The sequence below is a fragment of the Lepisosteus oculatus genome, chromosome 16 (assembly GCF_040954835.1).
Source record: "Lepisosteus oculatus isolate fLepOcu1 chromosome 16, fLepOcu1.hap2, whole genome shotgun sequence".
Taxonomy (NCBI): Eukaryota; Metazoa; Chordata; class Actinopteri; order Semionotiformes; family Lepisosteidae; genus Lepisosteus; species Lepisosteus oculatus.
Window position 1 is genome coordinate 17,319,821 of NC_090711.1, and position 22,267 is coordinate 17,342,087.

Sequence of the window (22,267 nt, forward strand, 5' to 3'; positions counted from 1 at the left end):
CTTGGCTGTATTGCATCCGCGCACCAGGTTACCACCCCTGGTATTACCACGTCGACAGGGCGGAACGCCAGCACAAGACAGTTCCTCTATCTCTACCCTGTCACTTAGCGTCCCGGGATCTATCACACATATGGTACCACAATTCCAGACATCTACTATCATACACACCATGAACTCATTTTTCTTCCGTACTCGCTACAGCTTCGGGAAATGACCACCTAAAGAGACATGGAGAGGATAAGGGACTTAAGGAGTCTTACCTCATTTCAGAAACTGCGCGCCTATCTTTTCCTCTCATGGTTACTCCTACAATGGATGGATTACATACAGTACGTTTTGCTGTAAACCATGTCCATAAAACGGATTAGACATTGGCTGTACATGTGAACAAGCAGTCAAGCAAGTTCCTCATTGTTTTTATAACTCTGCCAGGAGCATATGGCAGTTATTCCTTGCAACATAACATACATTGACAGTTAAGCATATAGACCAAAGCAGAAGTACATACTTTCAAAACTGCAGGAGTGGAAATTTACAAGACACAAGTGTTTAAAATATAAAAGACTTATCGGACAAAGGAATTAAGAATAACTCCCTCATCTTATAGAAAGTGTTTTACACTGACAAACTGAACTAAACCTTTATAGTCTTGAGCAGAGACGAGAAAGAGGGGATCTGATCTAAGTATTCAAAATCCTCCAAAACAGTGCTCTGTTCTAAAGTAATGGCAGGGGTATCTAGTTGATGCTTTCTATAATCTACTATATTACCATGTGTTTGGTTTTTGACACATTGAGCTGAAGAAAGGAGTTAATCCTAGCTTTTATATCTACTGGATTGAGATGGTGTCTGCTTTGGTTTATCATCATTTCTGGATGTATTTGTGTAAGCAGTATCTTAGGGAGCCATATCAGCATGTGTAGGAAGAAAGAAGATGTAGCTATAAGTCTCAACAACAGATGTATCTCCTAAATCTTCTACGTTCTGAAGGAAAGGGTTAAGAGCTTCTTGGAGCCCTTAACTGTTGCTGGGCAGGATAGGCTGCTTGAGAAATAAATTCCCATTGGGGTTTTAAGGAACAGTACATCTACTACATAGAGCTGCTTATTACCTTTGTGTGTGTGTATTGGTTAAAAAGAACTGTAAAGCTAAAGTTAATTTGTATGATTACATTTTTATACTAAATAACACGTCATAAGGAGTTGTCATTGCTGGTATTGGTATACCCAGTTTAAGAGATTGGAGAGTTAATTAAGATTGCATGTCTTTTAGATTTTAGATATCTAGAAATATGTAATTCTATATTTACATTACATTTAATAGATTAAATAATTTAATAGATTTAATTAAATAAATATATTTAATAGATTACATTTGTTGCTCCAAATATTAGATTTAATGTCTCATGTTGTTCTTTGCTCATATCACAAAGACACTTTCACGAAACATTTAAAAAAACGTGAAAATGAATGCTTTAACAAGATAACATTTTAGTAAGGAAACAAAAACATAAAGATATGCTCAATTAATATTGATATTGCAAGAGTGGCTATACAAAGTATTCATTCCACCTTGGATTTGTATTTTACATTTTACATGATGTGTTTAACTGGGTGTTTGACCACTGATTGATCACAAAATTGACACTAATTGACACTATGAAGTGTCAAATTGAAAACAATCTAAATGTACTGCTAAATTAATTATAAATATAAAACATAAAATAACTGGTTGCATAAGTTTGCAATCCTCTTAGTCACTGTTTAGTAAAGGCAGATTTGTCAGCAATTATAGCCTTGAGTTTTCTTAAATACATTTCTACCAGCTTTGCACACTTGGACACTGCAATTTCTGCAGAAATAAACTGTCAAAAATCAATTAAAGCAAAAATAAGATATTTGCTGAACATTTCTAGTGGTATATGAATATGTGTACAGTGTTATTTTCTACAATACATTCACTTGCTATTTCAATAGCCGCAAAAATCCAAGATTATTTTGGTGTAGAACAACAGTATTCAAGTGCTTCATACATTGAAGATGCTACCATCTACTCTTAGGGATGAACCTGGTACCACTTACATGTGTACTTGAAATAGATGCACAGTTTATACAGTAAATAGAAAATTGTCACATTTTCTGGGGGAATATCAAGCACCAATTTATGAACAAAACGTTTGCAGCAAATGTACGTGTTAATTATTGTTCATCTTTGCTTTATTGTGTTGGATTGGTGCCTTATAGTCCATTCAGACCAGTAACTCCTAAAGAAAATTCAGATGTCTGCCCAAATTTTAACTCTAATGGGAAACTTGTAGATGAGACTGACATGTCTTTTTCAAGTTAGATGCATCAGAAAATGTTTGTTAGATACCCCTGTAGGGGTTTTGTGCATTTACTAGGACAATCACAAAATGATTCTTCAATGACTATTAGAAAATCAACCTTGCAGAACAACTCAGCAAAGCACATGCACATATACTAATACACGAGAATACATTTATTTATACATAAAATGTGCATACTGTATATAACAGATCTGATAGTGAAGGTTAGCAGAATACAAAAGGTATATATTCCATCACAAAGAGTTACAAATACCAAGAGATACATTCAGTATACCATTCATCTATACCAGTTAGTTAATGAGCTTTTTGATTACAACTTCTACACTAGCGACTCAAAAGCAAGTGCATCACTCATATGAATTAAACTGACATCAACTGGGATTGAGGTAACAATTGAATTCTCTAGCTGTAAATGTTGAATACTCATCCAATCTATATGGATTCAGATCTCCCACGGACACAAAGGAACAGCAACAGGCTGTTGCTAAGTCCAATCGGCGTCCTCTGGCCCAGTGCCAGGCAGTGCTGAGCCGGTGTGAGGTGTGGGAGAAGGAGGGAGAGATTTCTGCTGCAGGGCTGGCAGTGACTCTCTGAAGACGGGTTCGTTCTTTACTCTTCAGACTCTTTAGACGGGAAGAAGACCGGTTCGTTCCCGGTGTAGCGCTAGTCCTGAATACTGAGATTCAGCTGTCGACAGTTACGACCGTAGTTCACTTGTTGATCAGGCAAGCGTTCGCGGTGGGGTACCGTCAGTTCACAAGGCTTGCTGCTCGGCTAACCTTGGGCGGATCCTTTGGTTATGCGTGGGCAACATCCGATCAAAGTCAAGTCCTGGCACTCAGACACACTGGCCAGGTTGAGTCTGAGAACGTCCTGGAGTTCTGCTTTTGCAAACATCAGTCTAACAAATATGATGGGTACTCGAGTGGACGAGATTGCTAACAATATACAAGAGCAGCTTGCAGAGAAAGCAACAAAATTTACTGCATATTCACTTGCTGTTTCGTTGCTGTTCAGGATTTTATGCCCAGATTAGATTTTCTTGCATCAAAGAAAAGAGCTCCGGTTTCTGGCTTGGCAAAGCAACAGTAGACTAATAGTTATTTGTGTTTGTTTGTTTTTATTCATTTCAATTCATGTGTTTATTTCAATTCATTTTGTGCAATATACATTGGCAAAAATGACCTAAAATGTTTGATCTTATTTTTATCTTGAATACATTTTCTTTTTTCTCTCCCTTCTCTTCTCTCTTCCTCCTTCTCTGTGATCTTATTTGGTGTGTTTCTGGACTGCTCATTGGCAATCATTGACCCACAGCTTAATTAACTAGGCAAACCAAGAAAAACATCACAACTGACTTTGATCAGGGGATTACACTTCGTGCAGTGCAAAAAAAATGGAAACTGAGTTGAGTCTGTTTTTGATCTCAGACCTCCCAAGGCCTGCTGCAATCTGAAAACAGATTTCCCTTCCCACCAGCCTCTCAAAACCTCTCGGTCACTAGAATCTTGCAGCTGTTGAAGCAGCCCTCCACACAATAACGCTTTGAGGGCAGACATACTGTACAAGTACACACTGTAGTCCCTGATGGCTAGTATTTTGGTTCTTTTTATAAGCATTAGAGAAACCAAGACTTGCCAAGTCTTGTCTTTGTATTCAGGAGATTTGTGACTTGGAGAGTCAAATGGGCCCTAGATACTCTTAAGTACTGTCTACTAAAATGAGAATTCATCCTGGACATGGATCACCGGGCCCCGCTCTGGATTAACAGCATGAAGCACTAGAACTCTTGGGTCACTAGGTGGCACTTGACATTGCAATCCTGAGCAAAATGCTGTCCACTGCTTCTATCACGGTTGTCAAGATTATAGTGTCCAAGATTTGGTGCTGCTCTCTTATACTTGTCTTTCAAGATGGCATTTTCCAAGGTCTTCTTTAGATATGTTTATCATTTCTTGTTATGAATTGTTAAGAAAGGGTTGTCAGGGACCAGTAGGTGGCAGATTCAGACCCTGTGTGGGGTTGGAGTAAAGGGCCGAGAGAGAGAGAGTCTCCATAACCGAAATCCAAATCGTTAGGCAGTTCCGTGGTCAGAAGGAGAGCAGAGATCTGTAAACCAGAGAGTCGAGTCCGATAACCAAATCCGATCTGTTAGGCAGGTCCATAGTCGGCGGGAAGGCAAAATCCATAATCCGAGGTAGCAAGACGATCAAGCGGTTTGGCTCAGGTGAGAACTCAATAGTGAGCATGGAGAGGTGAGGTGGAAAGGTTTAAGTAGAGAAAAAAGGGGAAGAGTGGCTGGATAAGAGGTTAACTGCGGTGAACAGAGCGCATCGGAATGTGGCGGCGAGTGCGTGGTGGCGTGGAGACTCTGACAAGGGTGTCTGAGTAAGTCGAGACACTTCCTGTGAATGGTGAATTTGTGAATTTGAAGAGAACTTTAAAGTAAATATTAGTAATGTTACTTCTGTTTCCAGTGAATCCATCCTGATTTAACCATTACAAAACTGCATTTTTTGGAACAGGAACAGGAACAGGAACAGGAGCCTTGAGCAGACATATGGACACTAGGAATAGAAAGTGATGGACTCTTCTGCTGTATCTGTGAATCATTCACTAAAATTGAAAAAAACATATTTCAATAAACATAACCACACAAAATGTAAAAGCTTACTATATAAAACTTTTTTCTCTTAATGACTTGCATACTCAATTAGATGATTACAGCTACAAATTACTGCAGGCCAATACACAAGTGAAGGCTCGAAAGCTTTACAACTTAATGCAACGTCAGGCAGGTATTTTGACAGTTGTGCATCTCATTGGATAGCTGATCTTGTCACGACCACCAGGCAGTCAAGACCAACTCTTAAGCAAGCTAATCAGCACAAGCAGCGGGTGATTATTAACAAACGCCGCCGCACGAGTTAAACCACCTGCGCACACTCCACCGTGCGGTGCGCAGTGCTATTTATACCATCTTCACCTGCTTCCCGCTGCTCGGTATTGAGTCTACTTCTTGTGAGCTCTACCTGGCATTTTTTCCTGTACCTCGTTTATCCTGGTTTTTGGACTCCCCTTCTGCCTTTTCGACTTTGCACCTTGCCTCTCGCCTCGGGCTGTTTGCTACCGGAGTTCTCCCTGGATTACTATTTGCCTTACGCCTTTTGACCACGACCGTGCCTCTCGTTTTGGATTGTTCGCCTGCCTCATCTTTTACCCGTGCCTGCGTCTGCACTGGATCCTTGTATCTTCCCACCAGGGATTCCTAACAGATCTCTCCTTGGGCTTAGATGACACAGACTAGAGTCTAGTCTGGTACATTTCTGGTTATCCATTTAGAGCCATACACAATAAACCTCTTTTGTTATACCTGGGCTGAGAGTGGACTCATGTCCTGATGTTGCCCCAATAACCAGCGCATTTAGGAAACTTGTTTTTTCTTTCCACATCACCTTTCCTCAGAGCCACACTTTCTCTGACCACCTGAGCTAGTCCACCTCAGAACCTAATTCAAACCTCACCTCCACCGAACTCCTCCAAGTCACTCTGAGCACCTGAGCTAGTCCTCCTCAGAACCTCATTCCAACCTCACCTCCCCCGAACTCCTCCGAGTCCCTCTGAGCAGCTGAGCTAGTCCACCTCAGAACCTCATTCCAACCTCACCTCCCCCGAATTCCTCCGAGTCCCTCTGAGCATCTGAGCTAGTCCACAGAGCATCATTCAAACCTCACCTCCCCCGAACTCCTCCGAGTCCCTCTGAGCATCTGAGCTAGTCCACAGAGCCTCATTCGAACCTCACCTCCCCCGAACTCCTCCGAGTCCCTCTGAGCATCTGAGCTAGTCCACAGAGCCTCATTCGAACCTCACCTCCCCCGAACTCCTCCGAGTCCCTCTGAGCATCTGAGCTAGTCCACAGAGCCTCATTCGAACCTCACCTCCCCCGAACTCCTCCGAGTCCCTCTGAGCAACTGAGCTAGTCCACAGAGCCTCATTCGAACCTCACCTCCCCCGAACTCCTCCGAGTCACTCTGAGCACCTGAGCTAGTCCAACTCAGAGCCTAATTCCAACCTCACCTCCCCCAAACTCCAAGTCCCTCTGAAAACCTGAGCTAGTCCACCTCAGAGCCTCATTCCAACCTCACCTCCCCCAAACTCCAAGTCCCTCTGAAAACCTGAGCTAGTCCACCTCAGAGCCTCATTCCAACCTCACCTCCCCCAAACTCCAAGTCCCTCTGAAAACCTGAGCTAGTCCACCTCAGAGCCTCATTCCAACCTCACGTCCCCCGAACTCCTCTGAGTCACTCTGAACACCTGAGCTAGTCCACCTCAGAGCCTCATTCCAACCTCACCTCCCCCGAACTCCTCCTCTGAACTCCTGCACTTGTACAGTAGCTTGACTTGCCATTCAAGGGCCCTGTATGGCTGGGGCTGGATCACAACAGCTTTCATATACAATTTTAAATAGACTTTAATTTTTAAGATTTTTCCAAAAACTGGAAAAGATGAAGTGCCATGCTACCAGGAGTGTGTCCAGAATGTAAAATTGATAAAGGATCACTACCGAATTCACTGTGAGACTGTCTGTACAGTCTTTCTGGACCTCCACTGTACACAAAAGCACACTTAAATATTTCAATTCCACTGTCTCCTATTACTTGCATCATAGGTGATCTATCTAAGATTAAAGCAGGACGGATCCCACATTGTGCCCTGTTTGCAAGGATAGACTCAGTGAAAACATTGAGAAATATTTACGATTGGAAGGAGAAAACAGGCAAACTTAGAAGTGGGTGATAGATGCAGCACACAGGTCCATGTGTTTTCAGGAGAATATTTATTTAGAATTTGAATTTTTTCACTGGTGAGTACCCAAACACAATAGGGAACTCTATAAAATAGCTGGAACATACATTTTATTAAATGCTAACAGAAAATCCACAAGCATCTACCAATGAAGACTGATTACAAATGTCATCATTTAGATGTATATGTTGTAGTAGTTTTGGAACCAATTATGTATAATTTCACATCTCAGTGCACAGCTACCTTTGGATCATTTGTTGACATGTCACAGACAGCACAGTCCCATACCTAAGGTACAGGTGCACACTCTTCACCACAAGCCTGGAGGAGCCTGGGAGACCGAGAGGTCAATGTGATAGTTCTGGCCAGCTAATCCCGCCCTACCCTCAGCAGTGCTCATCCACTTGCACATCCCCACTTGGGGAATCTCAGTCACAGTTAATAGTGACCTGACCCAGAGTCAAACCCACAACACCAAGAACATAGAATTAAGAATCTGCACTCAGATGAGCACTTTTACTTGTTGAGCCTCTCAGGAGCTTTGGAATCTTGCCTTACGTTTCTATTACTTATCCAGCCCAGAGAATAACAAACATAGAAAGGGAAACCTCTAAACCCACATGATCTTAAAGCTTTTTCAAAGATTCATTTAATTTAATTTTAATTATTCCTTTTGATTTAATTTTTATTACTTTTTATTTCTGTTAATCGGTAAAAGAAAAGCATATAAAGTATTTTCTTTCTATTTTTTAAATTCAGGATGAAACAAAACAGGCAAGACACTGAGTTCAGAATGTGCCTCTTGAGGGTAACATTCAGACAGCCACACTGTTCTCCACAACAGATGGAAGCATGTATGTGTATTTAATTTCAATGCTTGTGTTGCGAGCATTTATTTCATCCTCAATCTTCTCCAGCTCAGATCTGAATTTTAAAATCAGATCTTGGGGTCTTTTCTCTGTGAAGAGTTTCTCTGGATAGTCTCCCAGTTTAACCTGTGAAAGAGAGGAGTAGAGTATGATGATATTGAAATGATATACTTGACAGTAGTTATGTTCTGTGTGGTGATCAACACAGATACATGGTTAATTGTGATAAAAAATGCATTTATATTTTTGCTCTTGAAGTGGAAAGACGAAGAAGTTGTTTTGGACCAAAAAACATACTAAGCAAACTCTAAGCCTCAATAGGTTTAAATAGCTTAATTGGGAATTGAACAAAACTCCTCCCAGCAAGTTAAGTAGAGAATGAAATGTTAATGTTGTATTTTAAATTCTATTTCATGATTTTCCATCCTCATTCTTCCCTCAGCATCTATGTATTCTACACTTTATGAAGACAATAAATCTTTGATCCTGGTTGTTATTTAGGTCTGGAACATATTCTGGTTGAATTATGAGAACAAGCCGCTAGCTATTGATCTGCTGGAAAGGAGAAGTTTTAGATATTTTCCATGATACAGAAGTATTATCTGAAACGTCAAAGCAGTATACAGATGCAGCCATTATAAATGAGCGAGGTACACTGCGGTAAAACTCAGTGGGCGTGTCGTGTCATACCGTGTCATTGTCCGCGGTTGTGATTATAGTATCCAGAATCACCTTGAAAAACCGCCAAGTGGAGATAATAAAGCTTCATGTCTCATGTACAGCATTTCAGCAGTAGCCAGAAACGCCTGTTTTCAAATCCTGGTCACTGCTGAAGGACAATCTTTTTCCAATTAAGAATTTCAGCTGTATACTCTTAAGACTTTTAATCATTTTAAACTTTGTATTACAGGACCAGCAGCCATGTCACCCTGCAACTTACAATTGGCAACCCACTGAAACTAAGCAGGTGTGAGCCTGGTCAGTACCTGGATAGGAGACCTCCTGGGAAAAACTAGGGTTGCTGCTGGAAGAGGTGTTAGTGAGGCCAGCAGGGGGCGCTCACCCTGCGGTCCATGTGGGTCATAATGCCCCAGTATAGTGACTGGGACATTATACTGTAAAACAAGCGCCGTCTTTCGGATGAGACATAAAACCGCGGTCCTGACTCTCTGTGGTCATTAAAAACCCCAGGGTGGTTTTCGAAAATATTTTTCATTGAGAAGAAGTAACACCACAGCTTTTCGTTGATCCTATTACATATTCGTTTCCAATCATACAAAGTGATTTGAGAATCTCCGATTCACCATGCCTTTCACATGCTCATAAGTGATATTAATTTAGGAACATAAACATATTATGTAAACTGTATATGGCTTCTATTGGTAGTTTAAAGAAAAAATACACACCAGTATTCCACTTTCTTCCTAAACATTTTAAGCAAAGTCTTACATGTAGTTATTTTGGAAATGTTTTTACAACAAGTTATAATTTTTTAACTTTATAATGTTTTAACCTTTTCTGCGAATATGCTCGTTATCGCATTAAACAAAAGCCTACTTTTAATAAATAGGTTAATAAGGAATATAAAATGGAATATAAAGAAATTAATAACAATATAATTATATTCATGTACATTCATGTACAACTGAAAAAAAGTGAATCCTGTTTTTTTTTAAGTCTGTAGCTCAAATCCTGCTTAATTAAAAATTAGACACAAGAAGAGTATTATTGGATAATGTTGTGAGGCTCTGGTGGAATTTCTGGTGGAATTTCTCTTTAAACTGTAAACTGAAGAGGTATAGAGGAGACATGTGTATCGCCTCTTTTTACACTTGTAAAAAAGAACATTCCAATCACAGAAAAAGTTCAAACATTATAACTTTTAACAAAGTATATAAACCTAATATAGTCAAAAGAAGCATGTAAAAACATTTCCAAAATAACCACATGTAAGACTTTGATGCTTAAAATGTTTAGGAAAAAAGTGGAATACTGGTATGTATTTTTTCTATAAACTACCAAAACCAACTATATTAAGTACAGTTTACATAATATATTTATATTCCTAAATTAATATAGTTTATGACCATCATATGCGTTATGCTGCTCTGCTCAGCTACTAAAATGTCCCTTTAGTTGTAGAATTCCATATAAATATTCAATACTAAAGGGATTAAAATGTGCACAGTTTTCACTACTGACCAATGCACCATGAGTGCCCCTGTCTGTTTGGCCTGCTAATTACGTGCTAATTACGCAGTGACAGGGTTGTACCGTTCATTTTGAATGGCTGCATCTGTACATGGATTTGTTAATAAATGTAATAATTACTACCTGCTCTTCTTCAGCAAAGTTACCAAGGAGGACTTGAATTGTTTTACAAAATATATATTTTTATTTCTATGTTTTAAGGGGGAGGGGGGATACATTAGGATCATTAGCATATTTAAAATCTAATATCTCAGAAAAACTGCCTATGTTTCAGTTTTAAGCCTTCTTACGAAGTACTACCAGTGTGCTATTATTCTGGATGATGTGAATGTGGTCAGGAATATAATTCCTGACAGACTGATGCAGTAGGACTCACATGCCCAGTGTATGTCAGTAAGAGGGCTGGACTGTTCTGGGGAACAACACTCTTAGTCAATTGTGACTTGTGGATAGTAGTGGAAGGCTGAAAGCTCTCAAGGTTAGGAGTGAATGGTCTAGGGGTAAGGAGACTCCTAGAGATATGTGTTTAATGATAGCAGAGTTACAGCTGCAGTCGTTTCTGTGTCAGCTCACTAGTAAAGAGAAGATGGGGAAAGGTGCAAATAGAATCGACCAGGAAAGAGTCTTTCACTGCGATTTAACCCGAAGGCACTACAAGGCTTAAGCGCTGGTGAGCAGTCAAAGGTCTGTGTGAGCATTAACATGGTTAAAATGGAAACAGGTTCTTTTATTTAGTCTATTATTCTAAGTCAATGGTCTTCGGTTGTTGTCTAGGGGATCACCTATGTCCCCTGTGTTTTGCGTGAAATTAAATCTTAGCCAGAAGCCAACTGTGATCTGTGTATGTTGAAGAACTTTTTTAAAACACATGCGTCCATCTCTTAAAAATGTAAGTGGGATTTGAAATGACTATCAAACCTGAAGTTAATTTAGTAGTTAACTAGTTAATAGTTCACTTTTCCCATTCTCAAAAAATAAACTCATTGTGGGGATGTTAAATTGGCATTCTAACTAATATACTTCAGAACTAATATACTTCGGGGTATCACTGAAACCAAGCACTGAGAGCAAAAAAAGTCTAAACAAGCACTGCAGCTCAAAAGACTCAGGTGTCACGATGGCAGTCTTCACATTACCTGTAACACCCTGTGTAGATGGCAGTGTAGCAGGGGAACCTGCACATAAAGCTGTTCCTTTATATGGGAGTTTAAGTTGTGAACTCAGTTGTCTAATGCATTCCGGGGGATCCAGGGGATCCTAATCCAAAGAGTTGTATCACAAGTGTTTATGTTAATCTCTTGAAAAATTGTTTTGTTTGATAACTATCAATTAATATAAAATGGGATTAAAATGTTATCAAAAGCAAAAAATTCACATCATCCATCTTATTTAGGTTTTGAAGCAAAGCCAGAATACATTTGCTAATTAACTTGATGGTATCTAAACAGTCCATGTCAGTGTAGGAGAGGGAAACTCACTTTGTCAAAATAAGAGTAGCTGACCATCCGTGTGACAGCCAGACTCATTAAGGTGCTTTTTTTATCAGCTATGCTGTGGATGAGCTCAGAAAAGGGGAGATCCTGCTTCGTAGTGGGAGGAGGGCGGGTCATGGTGGAGGGAGCATTAGGCATCCAGGAACTATAGTCAAACTGAGGAACAAAAACAGAAGCATGATTATAAATGTAAACTTGTGTTAAACTTTACTAAAAATAATCCCCTCCAATTTCATCTGCCAATATTACTGCAGCGCGCCCAGCAAAAAGGATCAGCAAAATTTCACGCACATCCATGAATGCATGCTGTATAGGAACATGCGCAAGAACAGATATACAGATTAGATCAGTATAATGATAAAGGAACGAATCATGCTTGAGTCTGAACTCACATGCTTTGTATGGAAGAAGGTTTTGCTGTAAGTGGTGACTGTAAAGATACTGATCATGTACTGTAGGACAGTGGTTCTCAAACTGTGGTACGCGTACCTGCAGTGGTACGCGGAGTGCCACCAGGTGGTTACGCCAAATGACCCTGGAACTGTGTTGTGTGCACTGAAAAATCCGCACGGGTTTTCATATTTTGTATTTTAATACGTGTCGAATACGCAGCCTACATACTACGATACAGTGCGCGCTAATACTTCAGTGGACACAAGGGATACTCTGTAATTCTATACCACTCTATAGGAATGCGTGCTATGGATGCAAGTGACCAATTGTATCTCCAGCAAATAGGGAGGTAGGAGAATGTGCATGATTTTGGAACAATGCCAATGTTGTAAGCACAGGAATGCATAGAAATACGTGCTACGAATGCTGGTAATCTTGTGAGCACAGGAAAGCGTGATAGATAACAGAAAAATATTTAAGAACTGTTCTAAGTTAATTTGAGAAAAATACACCAAGCGTCTCTGTGTTTCACACCCATGCGCATGAAATAAAAACTTAAAATAAATACGGAAATAAAAACGGAAAAATCCAAGCTTGCGGATTGCTAAAGCAGGTAAGCCACGCTATTTTTGAAGAACCTTATTTACCGTTGGCAGAAGAGCTGACACGTATTATGTGTGGAGGAAAAGCTGCTAAACAGCTTGACCTGCTGCCCCCCCGAAAGACACAGTCACTCATAGAATCATTGAAATGAAGGATTATATCAAAAGTACGCTGATGGAGCGCGTTAAGATGAGCAGATGTTTTTCACTGCTAATAGATGAGTCTATAGTCGATTTGGCCAATTTGCTCGTTTTACTTTAGATACGAGTTTGAGGGCATGTCCCATGAGGACTTTCTGTTCTGTAAGCCGCTACCAACAGGAACTACAGGAGAGCACATATTTCAGCTTTTGAATGAATTTATCGAAGAGAATGGCATCGACTGGATAAAATGTGTCGGAGCTTGCACAGACGGTGCTAGAGTGATGACAAGCTGACACAGCAGTGTAGTTGCACGATATAGAGAGGTTGCTGCAGAAATGAATGGACTCATTGCAACCTCCACCCCAAGACTTTTGCAGTCAAAAAAATGCCTGACAATTTAAAATCTGTTAGACTCTGTTGTGAATTGTATCAATTGTATCAATGCTCAAAAAATTAATTCACATCTGCTTTGCTCGACTAAACAGGCTCACCCCTCTCACTGAAATGGTGTTTTTTTATTATTTTTATTTGTTGTTGTTACTGTTTTTTTTCCATCTTTAAAGGCGCTATATCAAATAAAGTTTATTATTATAATATTTATTATATGTATGTGAGCTCATGTTGGTCATTGAGAATTTCTGGGGTTCCTATGAGATGATGACTTGTAGGTGGTACTTGGATGCTTTGGTTGGATAAGGGGTGGTACTTGGTCCAAAAAGTTTGAGAACCACTGATGTAGGACAAGCTATTTAGGAAATTAATCTCCTGTCAGCTAAGTCAGTCCTTTCCTTATACCACAGATGATATTGCATTTAATATGCTATATAAAATGGGGAAGCAAACTCCACTTTGAACATATTGTATATTATTATTTTTTATTAACCGCACCAAATTTAGAATAAACTCAGTGTCTGTTAGAAACTTACTCCACAGAAGAGCAACCAGCTTATAGTATTTTCCAGGGCTAAAGGGATTTACTGTGTATTACAGCATTTTAATTATTATACATTAAAAAGTTGGTTTATTTTAGGAAAGCAAGATTGCTCAGTTGGACAAAAGTACACAACCTCTCACCTTTATCATAAATATTTTAATTATGCAGAAATATTTTATGCATCAAAGTCTTTACCGAAGATATTACTAATGGTATTAATAATGAATGACCTTGGACAAGCTGTAAACTCAAAGTATTACCCTGGTCCACATCCTTTGTAACCGTCTTTGTAAACGAAAATACTTTATTTTTTCATTGACAAAAAGTAACACCACAGCATTTCTTTGATCCGATCACGCATTCGTTTCCAATCAAACAAAGTAATTCTTGAGAATTTCCTTTTCACCATGTCTTTCACATGCTCATAAAAGATATTAATTTAGGAACATTAACATATTCCTGTATGTAAACTGTACTGTATATGGTAGTTTAAAGAAAAAATAAACATCAGTATTCCACTTTTTTCCTAAACATTTTAAGCATCAAAGTCTTACTTGTGGTTATTTCGAAAAAGTTTTTACGTGCTCCTTCTGACCATATTACTGTACGTTTGTAAACTTTATGAAAACTGATTGTATTAACCTTTTCTGCAAATACGCTCATTATCGGAGTAAACGAAAGCTTTTAAATACTTTTAGAATTTGATTAATAGGAAATATAATACGGAATCGCGCATCTAAAGAAATTAATAATGATATAATTATATTCATGCACTGTTGCACAAACAGTACTATAAGATTTTCCATTGATACTGTATGTGTACTTCTGTTTTACTGTTTATTGTGTGTCTGCAGCTTAAGTGACTGACTAATAAGATTTAGGTCAGGTGTTCAAATCCAGCTATAGGCTGGAATTTATTTAACAAATAAACATTTCTTTGAAAAACTAAAATAGCAAATATTATGGACACTACTGTATATTGACATTTTTTATATTTCTAAATATCACAACATGTTCGAAGCTAAGTCATTTATTAATAACAACAAATAATTTCAAACTTCTACTGATATTATTACTGACTTAATATTTTCAACACCATATTGAATTTGTTTGGTCTTTCTAAATATCACAAAACGTTCAAAGTGAGTTAAGTGATTACCATTTTCCATGAATACTTGCGCTCGTTATCGCAGTAAAAGAAACTCATACTTTTCAGAATCTAATTTAAGCAATAAGACACGAAAAGCACTGTTATTGTATATCGTGGATATAGTCACAGTTAAAAGGTGTTGTTAGGCCCGACGCGATGCAGAGGGCCGGCAGCCCTTTTAACGGTGACTATATCCATGATATAGCACAGGCCTCAAGTGCCTTATTGCTTTTATAAAACAGTCCCCAAATATGCGATTGCTGTATAGAATGAATTTTAATTTAAAAAATTTAACATGAAAATTAAGGCATTTACGTTCCTCCGCCTGAGAATATAGTCCCTCGTTGCTACGCAACGCAGAAACACAGCTAACTAACAAGGACAGGACATTAGCTAGCCAATATGATAAATTATTAAATTACTTGTTTTCTGTTTATTTCTTTAGCACATTTATTTGAACATTCCAGGTGGATGCTGCACATTGGTGGTGGTGGAGGGGAGTCTCCATTACCTGTAAAGCGCTTTGAGTGGAGTGTCCAGAAAAGCGCTATATAAGTGTAAGCAATTATTATTATTATTATTATTATTATTATTATTATTATTATTATTATTATTATTTCCATTGATCCTACAAGCACTGAAAAACTGTGAAACTGTCCAATCCCTAGTTTGTCAGGCATTTTCTTTTCGCTGTGGGAGTGCTCCTACTGGTCCTGGTCTCAGTGCTTTCTAGGATATAATGCCAGTGATTTGTTGTTAAAATTGGGTTTCCAATAATGCTGCAGTGAACTCTCGTTTTTATGTCCACTATAACAGACATAGTCTCTCTTGCTTTTAACCGAGCATTTCATAATAATAATATGGCCAGGAGCACACGGAAGCTAAGCAGGTGTGAGCCTTGCAGTACCTGGATGGGAGACCTCTTGGGAAGAACTAAGGTTGTTGCTGGAAGAGGTGTTAGTGGGGCCAGCAAGGGGTGCTCACCCTGCGGTCCATGTGGGTCCTAATGCCCCAGTATAGTGACGGGGACACTATACTGTAAACAGGCGCTGTCCTTCGGAAAATCGAGGTCCTGACTCTCTGTGGTCATTAAAAAATCCCAAGGCGTTTCTTGAAAAGAGTAGGGGTGTAACCCCGGTGTCCTGGCCAAATTTCCCATTGGCCCTTACCAATCATGGCCTCCTAATAATCCCGATCTCTGAACTGTCTTCATTACTCTGCTCTCCTCCCCAGTGATAGCTGATGTGTGGTGAGCGTTCTGGCGCACTATGGCTGCCTTCGGATCATCCAGGTGGATGCTGCACATTGATGGTGGTGGAAGGGATCTCCATTAACTGTAAAGCACTTTGAGTGGAGTATCCAAAAAAGCGCTATATAAGTGTAAGCAATTATTAATATTATTAATAATGCTCCTATTCTTTTTATGCTCAGCTACTAAAATGTCCCTTTAGTTGTAAAATTCCATATAAATATTCAATACTAAGAAGATTAAAATGTGCACACCAAAGAGATTAAATGATTAAATCTTTTCACTACTAACCAATGCACCACAAGTGCCCCTGTCGGTCATTTTGGCCAGACAATCACGTACCGCAGTATGGCGCGGTGGTTCGTGCGTGGATGCATGCGGTACGGGTTGGTACAGCGAACTTTGAATGGCTGCATCTGTATGTTGACAAATATCTGAATTTTTGCTTTCACGAGGCGAGATAAAATTGTATTCAGCTGTGAATCAGGTACATGACCTTGCCCCTGTGAAAGTTTGGGGAAAGAGGTTTAGTGGGCAGCGTTACTCACAGTGTAGTGCCCATTGTGTTAATTTTAATACACTGTACAGTATAACAGCATAAAGTAAGCACATTTTTTAAAATGTTTGTAATCGCTATTCTTGCAAGTGTGCTGCCTGTCGGTCATTTTTGCCAACCAATCATGTACTGGGGTATTCCTTGCTAATCTGCAGATAATTTTGCGCAGTTTTACAGCACATTTTGAATGGCTGCATCTGTACATAAAACGTATAAATACAAGCAGTTATCATATTATTACAGTAAGTACAGTAAAGTTACATTGAACAAGCTAAATACTGTCTTATTAATTTCATTACACAGCTATCTATTGAAGATGAGCTAAACAGAAGCAATCTAAAGCTTTTTATAATTATTTTTAACACCTATAAATTAAAAAAAACTATTCAAATCAATTGTATTGTATATATTCAAGAAAGAAAATATTAGTATTTACTGAACACTATAAGTATGTGAATGTTGGTGTTTCAACTTACATTGGTTGTTGAGTTATGGTAATCTAAATGTTTAGATTTGTAAAAATCTAAACATTTGTAAAAATAGAATAACATTCTAACAGGATTGCATTTATATGTTTTGTTTTTTCCATCTTTATTTTGTTCAGCAGAAATAAGGGTTCAAGATGACCAGGAAGGCAGGACTACATTAGATAGAAAAGAGATTTAAAAAGAAACTGGTTGTTTCCAGTCATTAGAACTAACTCACCTGTCCACTATTGACTGCGCCGTGTTGCACCGAGCAGGTGAATATGACCACGGTGAGAAAGTTCGTTAGTTCATGAACGGTGAGGAAGGTTTCTGGAATACCTGTAAGAGATGTGGTAACACACAATGACACTGATTGACTTCACAATACTAGTATAATACCATTACAATGGCAGTAATAGTGCTGATACATTACTTTATGGGAACACAAAGTGGATATTAAGTTATCTTTTGGTTAATACCTCTACTGTATATATATGGAGAATTAGGACCTGAAGATGTGCTGCTCACCCCCCACCCCCAGAGGTATCTGTCATTGGACACACAAATGAGTGATACAATTGAGTGATTGAGTGATTAATTGTCTTCTAAAGACATATTTATTAAATTATTTCTTTGCAGTCCTTCTTTATCTCAATTGATCAATTATTTATCTCAATTACTATTAACAGATTAATATTAAAAGACTAACAGATATATATATATATGACTACTAGTCTTAATCAAGAGTATACTGAGTCTTATTCAGGAGTCTGTTTTATTGTTTTAGTAGTATCACATAAAGTTCAAAGAGTATCAGGAACATATCTATCGTAATTTGATATTGCTATTTGATATTAGGCTGTTCCTGCTCATTTCCTGCTAACAAGTCAGTCTGCATGCATCCCCCCATATGGAACATGCCTGAATAATGGGACATTGGCCTTCCTTGTTGCACCACAAGGCTATAACAATTGTCTACCTCTCCCTCAAGGAGAGATAAGAGCTGCACAGACATAACCATAAAACCATTTGGCCATGAGTAAAGTAGGCCTGGTGATTCTCAAGTCAAGAGAGAAGCTTCCTCAAGATCATTTACTTGGGCTCCTTAGCAAGGAATGCAGGGAAGGACTTCTGTTAAGCTTCAGTTTCAAGAAAGTATGCAACCATAATTTAAAAACATCCAATTATATATAACCTCAAGAAACAAGGGTTATCTGATCAAATGCCTATAGATATAACGTTTTTATCTTAAAAAAGGGCTACTTAAAATAGATTAAACTGTCAGAATTCTGATTGCAACTAGCATTATGAAAAGATTTAGATTTTAGAGAATAGATTATTCTGATCAACCAACATGAGATGAGGATCTGTTTGGAAAATCGAGTCACCCCTGGTTAAACAAACAATGGCATTTCTCAGATGTCTTTTAAATGTGAAATATATTTTTCTGCACAATATTTAAATAGATTTTTTAAAAAATACTGTGTATTTTCAAAAATACAAAAACTGTGTCCCTTCATTGCCTGTCTCTTAATGTTCTTGCAGTTAACCACGTTAAGGGTACTGAATTTGGCACCAAGCCTACATTAGTAGTAATAATAATAATAATAATAATAATAATAATAATAATAATAATTAATTTCCCTACGGGATTAATAAAGTATTATCTATCTATCTATTATTGCTTACACTTACATAGCGCTTTTCTGGACACTCCACTCAAAGCGCTTTACAGGTAATGGTGTGCAGCCCCACTTGGAAGATTGCGACATCAGCTATCAGTGGGGAGGAGAGCAGAGTGATGATGCCAATTCATAGATGAGGATTATTTGGAGGCCATGATTGGTAATCTATAGATTCATCAACAACTGTGTTACAAGATTAGATGTGATGATATGTTCTTTAGAATTGTTATTGTGTAGACCAAGCATCTGCAGTCAACACACATCTTTCAGTTGACTTGCTGTAGGAATTGCTCTGTGTTTGTTGAGAAATGCATCTTGGGATGGTCAGTTTCCAGAGGAATATTGATAGACTAACACCTCTATCAAATCAGTAATTACAGTCTGGCAATGTTCCAAATTTTCTGTTTCCTTGGCCCCATATAATCAATGTCAATTTCCCAATTGCTTTTGTTTTTTATCAACTTTTGTGAGTTTAAATGTTGGTCCATTGTTATCTTCAGAGTGCTGACCAATGATAAATTGCATATTTATCAGTCTCACCACCTCCATGGTGAGTTGTAAATTTTTACTACGTCTTGCAGAATTGGTTCTCACACTGAATGTTTTCTCATTCAATAACCTTTCTTATCAGCCAGCTAGTGGTGTCAGGTATGGCATTAGGAGCACCTGGTTGGACCCTATGCAGACTGTAGGTAACTAGTGGTTGGCATCCAAATCCCAAGGGGACAAGGCAAAAATCATAGTCGAGGTAGAAAAGCTAGGTTGTGTTTCACAAGAGTCAGGTCGAGAGTATCCAAATCCAAAACGAGAGGAGACAAAGTCAAAACAGGAAGAAAACAAGGTTGGGTAGCCAGAAATCAGGTCAAGAGAAGATTACACTCACAAGAGAAAGCCAAGGGTTGTTCTCAATAGTGAGCGGGGACTGAGTGGAGTGAGAGGATATAAATAGGGAAGAGCATGAGGGATGACAATTGATTCATTAGTGTGTGGGTGTTGGCGGTGAGAAGTACTCATAGGAATGCGGTTCATGACAAGTGGAGATGCAATGGGCACCAGGATGGGACCCAGCTATGCTAATATTTTTGTCAGCTGGGTAGAAGAATGCTTTTTCGCTTCCTACACCTGCTTTGTCACCTCTACATGCAATACATTGATGATTGTATCAGTGCTGACACATGCTCTAATGACCAGCTAAAGCATTTCCTTCATCACTTCACCAACTTCCACCCATCCCTCAAGTATACAGTTAACATATCTCCCATTATGCTTCCATTTCTGGACATTAAACTATCCATTAACCTTCCAGGACTCTCTACGTCTGTCTATTACAAACCCACAGATTCACAGATCTTTCTCTTGTACAGCTCATTTCACCCCACACATACTAAAAATTCTCTCCCTTTTTCAAGTTCCTCAGGCTCTGATGACTTTGCAGTGACAACATGGACATACAAACCCAAGCCTTTAAAATGCACTCTTTTTTCATCAGCAGAGGATACCCCACCTACCCCACCCATGTTATTGACAGGGCTCTCTCACTAGCCAAAATAGCTCTTGGATTATGAACTCAACTAGGAACTCCCAGCCTCACAGCCACATTCCTTTAATATAAATAAAATGGTAGTAAACGGGAAAAAGAAAAAGAAAGAGAACAGATGTAGCAGTAGATGTGTAGATGCGTTTAGTCCAGAAACAGGTCACTGTCGATGTTGCCTCTGCCAAGATGCAAGGTGGATGCATTGTACAGTCTTATGGCAGAAGGCAAGAATAACCTCCTGTAGCGCTCCCTGTCGCACCGTGGATTAATTAGTCTATTGCTGAACGTGCTATTCATTCCTGCTAGCCTGTCATAGAGGGGGTGGGAGAAGTTGTCCATGATGGACAACTTAATGTAACAATACTATAATGTAACAATAATAACAATATATAATAATGTCCATGATGTAACAATACTATAATGTATATAAAAATTCTTATTCTTCAAGCAGTTACATAAAAAATTATGGTCTCAGCAAAGGAACAACAAAATATTTAACAGTGTTTAAGACCTTATGGAGCATTTTATTTTGAGGTAAAATTATGATGATATTGATTTATAGTAATTTTTGATTTTTCATCCATTAAACAAGTCTTTGTGACAGATTTGAACTTGGAAACGTCTACCTAAATGTTTTAATTACTACAGTTAATAATAGAAATGTAGTGCAGTTTCAATGGTTATGTGGCAAGAGACTGACCTCATCCAAAACTCCACCTTCAGACATCAGCTTATTTCTTGCCAAAAGATTGATGTGAAAGGTGTATCGCATGTGAGGAATCAGGACCTTCAGTTTGAAAAGAAAATATAACTTATTAGTAATATGTAGTAATATGTAGACACTTTAGGAAAGAAAACAACAACAATGACCAATCTGAGATACAATATTGAGTTGTAGTGGAAGGGATCTCCTTGGGGAAGCCTTCATCTTTACTTGAAACCCGGATAGACTTGAAACCAAGATGGCCTCCTATTAATTGTAAGATTCAGCTGGAACAAGTGTTGGCACTCAAAGAACTGGAATTCCATGGGAAAGAAAGGGTCTCTCTGAGAGATTTGGCTTCTCATAAAATTCGTACTCAGAAAAAAGATTCAGTCTGGGCCCTGGCTTCATCTGGGAATAAGAAATTGGTAACTCTGGCAACTGGGTTTTTGTGCAAACTCATATGGCCACCTCACCACTATTTATTTTTTTTCATTGTCAATAAGCAGACCATTACACTTACTGCTATTTTAAAATTAGTTGCCCAATTGTTTAAGGATTAGTTAAGGGTAATTCTAGTTATTGTTGTTGGAGAATAACACAGGTGTCTTAATACTGTTTTAATATTTGCTCTCTTTGGTCCAGAATATTATGTATCACATTCTGAAACTGAAAATATTTTTAAAAGTATCAATATCAGCTGGGTCCACATCCAAAATTTTAGCAAGCCACTATAAGGGACTCTTTTGTTCCTGTTACAGAAGATAACTTCTGCTCACCTGGATCATGAACAGTGTTGTATTTGTCCACAGCAGGAAGTCTGGCCATTTAATGTAGCAGAATTCACTTGTCTGGGGACATGTTGTATCTCTTTGGGCTGGCACAAAACAGTACAGCCCTAGAAAACTACTAAAATTGCACTATTTTGCCAAACAGATCTTACTGCTGTACTGGGGACTAAAGAACTCCTGTACATAAATTTTCCTGTAGCTGGACAGTTTCTGGTCTGTGGTGCTAATTATGGAAATATTGGGATGATGTCATGAATTTGTTCATTGTTAATATTCTCTCAGTCCATAGAATTGTTCCATTTTAAAAGAAACGTAATGTAACCACAATCT

General features: G+C 38.5%; 1 pseudogene; it reads right to left on the reverse strand.

Annotated features, from left to right (window-relative positions):
* Positions 1 to 7,181: 7,181 nt before the first annotated feature.
* LOC138223294 (polyunsaturated fatty acid 5-lipoxygenase-like) overlaps positions 7,182 to 22,267 on the reverse strand; it is a 40,881-nt pseudogene continuing 25,795 nt past the window's right edge.